This window comes from Dufourea novaeangliae, unplaced genomic scaffold (assembly GCF_001272555.1).
Source record: "Dufourea novaeangliae isolate 0120121106 unplaced genomic scaffold, ASM127255v1 scaffold303, whole genome shotgun sequence".
Lineage (NCBI taxonomy): Eukaryota > Metazoa > Arthropoda > Insecta > Hymenoptera > Halictidae > Dufourea > Dufourea novaeangliae.
Window position 1 is genome coordinate 221507 of NW_015374186.1, and position 9758 is coordinate 231264.

Sequence of the window (9758 nt, forward strand, 5' to 3'; positions counted from 1 at the left end):
ATTACTTTAATCTACGAACACAAAATACAAAATACAAAAAACAGAATTCCGCTGTTCGAAGTATAAAAATAAATTGAGTATCGAAGTCATGATCAAAAATTCCAAAGAAGAAATTATAAAGGAACTGTTTTATGAGACCGCTCTCTCCATGATATTATTTTACATTTTTGTTTATAACTTTATATGCGTTCGTGGCAGGGCATCAAAAACGAAGACAATTATTAAGTCGTTAACGAAGTTCTGAGGTCGCTAAGTGATGCTGGTGTATACTCAGTTTATATTTCACGGCGACTTTGTTTCGTTTCTCCAAAATTAGCCACTCTGCTATAACAAAATACGTTAACAAGTTCAATCCTGTTAGGCAAAAATATTTGTTTATTTTAATTTAAAATACCACCTGACAACGGGCATATTCATCATTGAAAAAAAAACGGCAGTGGAAACAAAACGATCGATTGGGGTACTCTATGATAGTGGAGTCGTATTTGCAGACACATATGAGAGATAGTATCAACGTTTTAAAAATGGCGATTTCGACTTGAGAGACAAAGAACGCATTGGACGACCAGCGGAAATAGAAATTGATGATTTCGAAGCGTTGTTGAAAACAGACCCGGCCCAATCAACTAGTAAACTTGCAAAGCAGCTTGGAGTTGTAAGATTGCAATTAATATTGAAAAAGTTGTAACGATCTTACTTCGGTAAATATTTGAAGGTAAAATATCCGCAGAACTTATTACTAATAAATTGTAGAGGACGGAAAGTTTGTTTTTCGGCTCAAGAGGAGCCGCTTCTCTTTCGTAGTATAACGCTATAACAAATATATAAAAGTTCTAACTTGAAAATATAAAAAGTCATGAGTAAACCTGGTTCTAAAGGTTAACGACCTAATACAAGTGAGTATCGAGTCACATGTGTCACTGAATCGTAGAATTCAAGCTGCAGTTTCATTCTTGCATTTCGTATGCATCAACCCGATAGACACCAAATGGAACCCCATGGCCGCTTTATAGAGCCTTTATAAGGACAAAACAGTCTATCGATCTGTTTTCCACCAAAGTGAATGACGCATTTGTTGGACTCGACGTACAACATTAAGTGGAAGAGATCACCTGTCCGCGTCACTCTACGTTTACGAGTTCGAGACTGATTACAGATCTTCTGAATTGAAAACTCAGCCGTTCTATTCATCGAATATTTTCCCCTGTCCTGCGATACAGCGTAAAGTGTAACGAACTTTCCGCCAAGGTTTCTCATGAATTTATTTGTGAAATTGCGTTCGCCCCGAAGGGAAGGTTACTTTGCACTGACATGAAAAATTTCGCGAAACTCCATGAAATTTATGTTATACTAGAATATTTCACGCAATTCCTATGAATTCGTTTATTTTTACATGATTAGAAATGATTTTCAATATCAGCGCAAGAAGTGATATTTTCAATGGTACTTCAAATTTTTCAAAGAAGACAAAATTGTTTCTATGTTAGCATCATCGTATACGCCTGCGAACCCTTGTCAGGCGGTAAACTCACGTAATTCATTTCCTGATATATCAAACGAGTTTCAACTTTATCAGATACCACGTCGATGCAAGTCTTTGAGCATCCACATGATTGAAATTCCGCGTTATGCTTTCGATGCGAATCATGTCGGCGAAGCGCGTACTCGGATTTCTCTGCTTCTGCTCAGAAGTTACACAATCTTTACCGCTGATAATAAGATTCAGCTCAAAAATATTCGAAATTTTTGTTGGAGCTCTGTAAGTCTATCGACTGGATATTATGTGACTGTTTTGAGGAAAATGAAAATCGAAATGGAGATTCAATTTTCTGAAGCAATTTTACTGACCGATTTCATTTTTACGTAACATATGATAGTTGAACACAACTTAAATGCTTTTCACTGTTACCTAAAAAGGTACAAAATAATAATCCGCTGCGAATTATGGAACACTATACTCTATTTAGCTAATTTAACAGAACCAAATAATTCTGGTATTAATTTCCATTCAAGATAGAAGTACTCGTGAAAAATTTGAGATTTGATCAAGATTTGAGTAGAATCAGCCGAGAGATATTTTAATAAATTCACTAGTAAACCATCATGATTCATTTGAATGAGGCGAACACGCTAACTAAACAGATATTTAAGACGGTTCGCACTACTAAGTACTACATTTTCTGTAGAATCTACAGAAGTAACAAGAATTTCATTATAATGTAATTCAGGTAATTTTGTATCACTAATTCGATCTTCTTTGCACTGTATTATTCATTCTTGATGACACAAATGAGCAATAGCTTATTATAGACAGTAATGTTACGCACGCGAACAATTAAAAGTGCCATGAATCAGGTATTAAAATATTAATGAAAATCAAGTTTCACTGATTATAAAACGCTTATCACGAGTTTCTGATGATTATACTAAAATAAAACCGTTCACAGATTTTAATTTTGTACATCGTGCTTCTGATATACCACACCGCTACTTTTACCGTTATTAGAACAATGTATTTTATAACCAACTAACAGTCAGTTTGTAATAATACTAACAAGGTTTTTATAATTCATTAATGACATAAGTATGCACCTGCATCGATATAAATGATGTAAAGGCGAAACTCATTGTCAACTAAAATGCTTTCATATCTAACTTAAAAGCATACTACAATTTGTGATAATATTTACTCTTCGTCGGAAAGTACTGCTCCGTATTTCAAACGCACAAGTGCCACTAGTTATTTTAAGAAAATGAGAAACGAAAACGATTTTCCTATTTCTAGCAATAGACACTGGTGTATAATTGTACCTACTTTAACTATAATGAATGGACACAATAGTAATAATTATAATGATATTCGATACTTTTTCAATGTTAGAAAAAATGCCATCACCATCAAATTGAAGAAAAAGGAAAGAAAAGGTTTCAAATGCAGTTCGTGTGAAGTGTAAAGTTTTTAAATCTACTTATGCAATCTGATGCAGATTTGGAATACTGTTGTTATTGCTAATGAAATGATTGTTAATTCACGTAGATAGCCATACTTTCTGGCATATACAGACAAAATGAAGAACAAAGTCATACAAACATATGTTCAAAATATGGAATAATTTATGATTGTCGCTGTACATCGCTACAAATCTGAACAAAATGACCAATCATACGTTCTGAAATCAAGTACAGTGGACTCTAATTATATTGTCATGGTCGGGGTTGTAGGGGAATAAAATGGCAAAGAGTTCAGAGTCCCCTCCATGCTAAGTTCTATCGTCATAGCCTTAGCCGCAGCGCCTGCGTAAAAGCTGGATCGTGCTGGTACGCTGGCGCACGCAACGTGGTGGGAGAGCGAATTTGTGTGTTCGAAAGTACGTGTGAAGGGGAAGTGCCTCGGGTGGTGATATGTTTAGTGGCCATATAGTTAGAGTCCACTGTAACACGTTTTTAGACGAACGAAGTAAACTGAATTGAATTAAGAACAATCAATGCATCACAAACATTCGAACTGAACAATTTTTTTGTGTTGGGTGTGGGTATACCTGATATAGTCTTGTTTTATGAGAACGATTACTACTTCTAATCTGTATTTATTTTTCAATTTTAACATATATTTCCATTATATTAATAAGATCATTGCTCGAATAAAAAATTAAGAGTCACTAATATTAATAAGTAACTATACAATTACTTATGTTACAAGTGAAACACGTTTCTCTAAAACAAAGTTACAACGAATACATAATTGCATACATTTTTGTTAATTTTGTTGCATCTACGTATCTCTGGGGAACGTTCCTTACAACTTCAAATATTCTGTATGTATAATGTTCTTTTGTTAATATCACGTATTTCACCATTCATAAGAAAAATGCAACAGAACAAATGAGGGTATATATTAGTGAACAATTATTATGTCAACATAATGCGGTAATAATTTTCCTATTTCCTCGAACACAGTTGTTTAATTATTAAAAGAATTGAATAAAAATCATAATAATAATTATTATCGCAGCCGTTCTGTTTAAAAATCCCTGGTAAAGCCACAATCCGGAACGAATTTGAAAAGAGGAAAGCATGAAACTTCTCTTATTCTAGCGGTAGACTTTGATACACCATTTCAGTATTTTCATTAAAACATGAATACAAATCTGCCATGGTGGCACTGTATTCTCCACACTGGAAACCTCTAGAGGAGTCTAATTCCCATCGCACGTATCTGAACATAGACAAGGGAATGGAAAACAACAAATCGAAATTTATAACGCTTTGTCAAATCCCGCAGAAACTCTGGAATTCAATTTTTTTATTTATGAAGTAATCAGTGATACCGTTCCCTGCATTTAACGAATCTTATACTTCCATTTAAGACACCTTCCCCCAAAGTTAATTACAAAAAGTTGGGAATATTTCATATTCAACGCGTTCTGTATTATATTGGGCTGTTCCACAAGTCCTTGCCATTTTCAACCAGTTTTATTTTTATTTTGTATTTATGACAATCGAACTTCTATTCTACGATATGATCACCGTCATTATGAACAACATTCAGCTATCTGCTCAGCACGTTTTGAATGCCTTTCTCCCAGAAAGATCGGCTGGCGTGCAAAAAAAAGGGACCAATATACTTTTTGAGAGTGGTATAGTTGTCAAACTTCTTGCCCAGCAGATGTCGTTTAAAAGCTCACGATGGGGTACAGTAGACCATGCTAGCTCCTCGGGCTGCTCACGCGTAAACTTTGCGCAGTAAGGTCGAGTGTTATCGTGAAGTCGTTTTGGCCATTTTGTTCGCACGGCATCGGCTAGCTTGCGGGGCTGGTCCCTGTAACGGTTTGCGTTGATCGTCTGGTTAGGCTCCAGGAGTTCCCAGAAGAGTAGTCCTTACAAGTCCCAAAAAACCGACAGCATCAACTTCCAACCGTCTGCATCGGGGTTTGCCTTGGTTAGAGGGACTTCGCCGCGAGGAAGCCAAAAGGCGTGGCCTGTGTCACTTTCGGAGCATACCCAGCTTTCATCTCCAGTGATAATATCCGTAAAAAAGTCCTGTCGGTGCTGGCGAAGCAACAAACTTTGACAAATGTTGAACCGCGAGACCCGATTATGATGAGTCAACGCAGGAGACGTCCATCGCGACATCACTTTGCGGTAGCCCATCGAATTAAGGACATCAAATCTCGCGTGCTGGTATCCGGGTGCAGTTCGAGTTCGCCGCGTAGAGAGTCTTCGTCGAAGGTAGTTGGCCGGCCAGAGCGGGGTTGGCTTTCACACCTTATATCGCCCTCATCGGGGCACTTATACCAGAAGCGTACCGTCGAATCGCTACTAGTACCTGTCCCAAATGCAATGTTCATCTTCTTAGCCGTGTCTCCGTTCAAAGTTGGGCCGGTGCTCATAGAACATAACTGCCCGCAGTTGAAGGTCCTCCATTTTCGTTCTCTATTAAGCTCCCTGTTATGCCCGAGCCAGCTTATACCCATTACACGGAAACTTCTCGGGCCTGCTTCGGTTTAAAGATGAAAACGTTCGAAAAACAACGAACCCGGCAAGGACGTATGGGACAGCCCAATGCTTAGGACTCGTTTAATGTAAATAAAATGAATACAAAAAAAAGTAGTTCAATAAAAAGAATACAATTTCAAAAAAACGATGAACTCGTAAATACTACCCCAATATTTTCTTCGTCACTACAAAAACAATAACGATACGTTGACAAGAAGCCCACAGACTCCAGAATCTATTCTAAAAAGAAGTCAAAGAAGCTTCCGAAATTCCATCAACAAACCCTGATCTACTACCAAAATATCAGCACCACCATCCGACAAATAAGTCAAGTCCATAACGATATTTATAAATTTCTACGCTCCAAGCTCTTCTCAAAAGATCGCCTGAGAATCTCACTCTACCATCAACTCTAACCAAAAAAAAAAAAAAGAACAGTCCAACAATTGAAGGCCTCGGGCACTTCCACAATCGTAAACATATCGTGAGAGATCCATTAACTTCCTTCCAACAGTAAACTTTGCCCACAATAGGTATCTCGATCTCGATCGCATACGTTTCCGTAGAGACGAGAACACGGACAAAATTTACCCACGAAAACAGTGTTTCACGTGTTCTTTCACCACTTCCGATAGTTGGTGACCGTGTCGACTTCGCTCGTCATTTTCCGCGATCTATTCCCCGTCACATGTCTCGGATACCACACGCGGTTAGGAAACACGAACCAACCAGCCAGCAGCACGTAGTACGAGAAACAAACGCGAGACAACGTTACACAGCACAACGCGACGATACACGAGCGACGTTGCGCGGCACACTGAAAGGCTGCTGGGGCAGCGTCGTCGCAACGTCAGGCGTCGCGTAGGCTTTCGGCACGCCTCGCAGGGACGCTCGGCGAACATCGGTGACGCCGCCGTCGTGCTACACCGCTGGCCGGCATCCAATTCTCCAGGTTTTTCGGCGACGTCGCGGCGCGTTTCGAAACCCCGCGAACACGAATCGGCGAAACATCACTCGTAGGAGGTTCGCGGGAAAATGGCTCGCTACGAATTATTTATGTGCGGGCACCATCTGAAGTTAACACGGACCCCACGTTCCTGTTTTACGACTCTAGAAAGCGTTAGACCGGGGAGGATTCAGGCGCATTTGCGGGTGCACTGGGGCTTCTTTGTTCGCTGCGACGCGCTTTCGTTGGACGACCGCTGAGAACGATGAGTCTTCGCGTGGAGACTCATTTTGTTACACATTGCGTATCTTTATCGTTTGGGGAACGATCTTTTTTTAACCGTTTTCACAACTGTAAACTTATGTTATGGAATCACTTGCCATTATTCGAACGACTCAGGATATACATACAGGGTGTTTCTTTAACTGGAAACGGTGGGATATCTCACGAAGGATTAAAGTTATCAAAAAAATGTTCGTACAAAAGTTGTTTGGTACAAAGGGGGACATTACGTGGTATAAATAATTTTTCTGTAAGTGCAGTAATGGGAGAGATATCAAAATCAAGTTAATTTTTTTAATTGGAACCCTGTATTTTTTTATTTATATTATGATAGTGTTTGTTGAGACGAATACAATGAACTGCCACATGATATCATTCCCTGTAGTAGGAAGTGATAAATTAGTAAGATTTTAAGATGATTTACGAAACAGGATTATAGTCGCATGCGAAAGAATAACGGACAAGATGTTGAAAAGTGTCGAAAGAGAATTTTTAAACAGAATAGAAACGTGTATTTGTAACGATGGTGGGCATGTTGACGTAAAAAATTATTAATTAATTCTTGATACCACAAGTTAGATAGTGGTAAGTGAAATTTAAAATCCATTATTTCTGCTTAACTCCTCATATTTGCTACAATATTGGTGTTGTTTCCATACCAGGAATATTTTATTAAAAACGGAACAATCGGTCTGGTACGAGTAGATGGCACAGTCACGTAGAGTTCAGTTGACCGACAACACACGATCCGTGTTGATCTGACTACTTTGTATTTAATTTATGATATTTTTCAACTCGGAATGATATCGTTTGGCAGTTCGTTGTATTCGTCTCAACAAACACTATCATAATATGAATAAAAAAATACAGGGTTCCGTTTAAAAAAATTAACTTGACTTTGATATCTCCCCCACTACTACACTTACAGAAACATTATTTATACCACGTAATGTACCCCTTTGTACCAAGCAACTTTTGTATGAACATTTTTTTGTATGGGGTCAGTCAAAAAGTTTTTATGGGTTTTCTGTAAATCAAATGATTCTTTTGGTTTTTGTGGAAACCAACCTTTAGACTGCCGGCAGTTTTTCATAAAAAAAGTTGTCTCTTTTGGCCAAACATTTCTGTATACATATATGGGGTGACTCAGATTGGGTAGCAATATCAAGCATCTGATCCTATAAAAAGAATAAGTCGATAAAAAAGAATATAATTTTTTCGGATGATGCTTCAGTTTTGAGATATCCGAACTTGAAAATTTGTTGGATGCACGGGAAATAGAGTAGGACAGGGCTAACGCGTCTGTTCATCGCTAACCGTTTCTACTTATTGCCAGTACAAATACATGTGATTTAGATGAATTTTCAAACCAAATTTTCTCAAAAACGAAACTGTAAATGACAAATATTTAATCTTCTTTTACAACTTATTTTGTTTAGAGAATCACCTCCTGTGTGCTTGTACTACCCGATCTGAGACATCCTGTATATTCGATCATCGTAACTCCTGACAATAAGTAGTAGACGCAACTAATGGTCAGACATATCGTTAAGTCACATCCAATAAAATACGTATCTGGCAAATATTCAAAATCGATTTACTAGTAAATAAATTAAATTGTTTTCATTGAAGTACCTTTGCCACATTCTGGCCTTATATTGAGATAATTTTTTGATTTTTTAATATAAAAACAATGAATTGGCACAATTGAAAGTCTTACTTATGTTTTTAAATTATTGTTAAGAAATTATTTAGTAAGTACTATTAGGTTGTTCGGAAAGTACTATAATTTCGGTTTTTTCAGTTAGATGTCAACAATTGCATTATTAAGAAGACAACTTCATTCTAATCTATAAAATCATTGTATACTTTGACAACTGACAATTCAAGCTTCAGTTTCAAAAAAATTAGTTTTAAATCTGTCAAGTCATTTTTGTTTGTTGTCGCCTCAAAAATAAAAAACCAAAGTAAGCATTTTCAGCACATTTTGCTTTTTTATTACCGTAAAGGTAAAAATGCAGTCCAAACAAGAAAAAAATTGTGTGCCATGTATGGAGAAGATGTGTTGACTGAACGCCAGTATCAAAATTGGTTTTCGAAATTCCGTTCTAGTAATTTCGATGTCAAAGATGCACTACGTTTTGGAAGGCCAGATTAGGCTGATGAAGACCAAATAAAGGTATTAGTGGAAGCAAATCGTCGGATAACAACACGAAAAATTGCTGGGAAGGTGAATTTATCGAATTCAATCGTTCATGAGCATTTGAAACGATTTGGTTCGTTTCAAAGCTCAATATTTACAACCACACGTTCTCAAAGAGAGGGATTTATTCGTCGCATTACCATATCCGATATGCTGTTGAAACGCGAGGAAAACGATCCATTTTTGAAACGAATCATAACTGGTGATAATAAATGGATTGTATACAACAATGTTAAATGTAAGCGATCATGGAGCAGATGCGACGAATCAGCTCAAAGCACAACGAAACAACTCTCTGTTTGGTGAGATTGAGAAGAGACTGTTTTTCCTGAGATCCTACCAAACAACCAAACAATTAATTCGAATATGTACTGACATCAATTAGGCAAATTTAATGGTTCCATCAAGCAGAAGTGATTAGAATTGGTGAACAGAAAACGTATAGTGTTTCTTCACGACAACGCTAGACCCTATACATGTATGGTAACTCTCCAGAAGCTGTTAGAGCTCGGATGGGATGTGCTACCACATCCAGCATATTCATCGGATATGGCACCATCGAATTATCACCTGTTTCGATCGCTGCAAAATTCTTTGATTGGCAAAACTTTTTATTCAATTGAGGGTGTGAAAAACCACTCAATTCAATTTTTGTCCAATAAGGACAAGAATTTCTACGAGTACGGAATCACTTCATCACCCGAAAGGTGGCAAAAGGTCTTAAACCTAATAGTTAACGAGATATGTACAAAATAATCACTGTATTGAAATCGTTGTATTGAAGTTAAGGTACACCAGTTCGAGTAGCTATAGCTTCCAGGTAGTACCCAG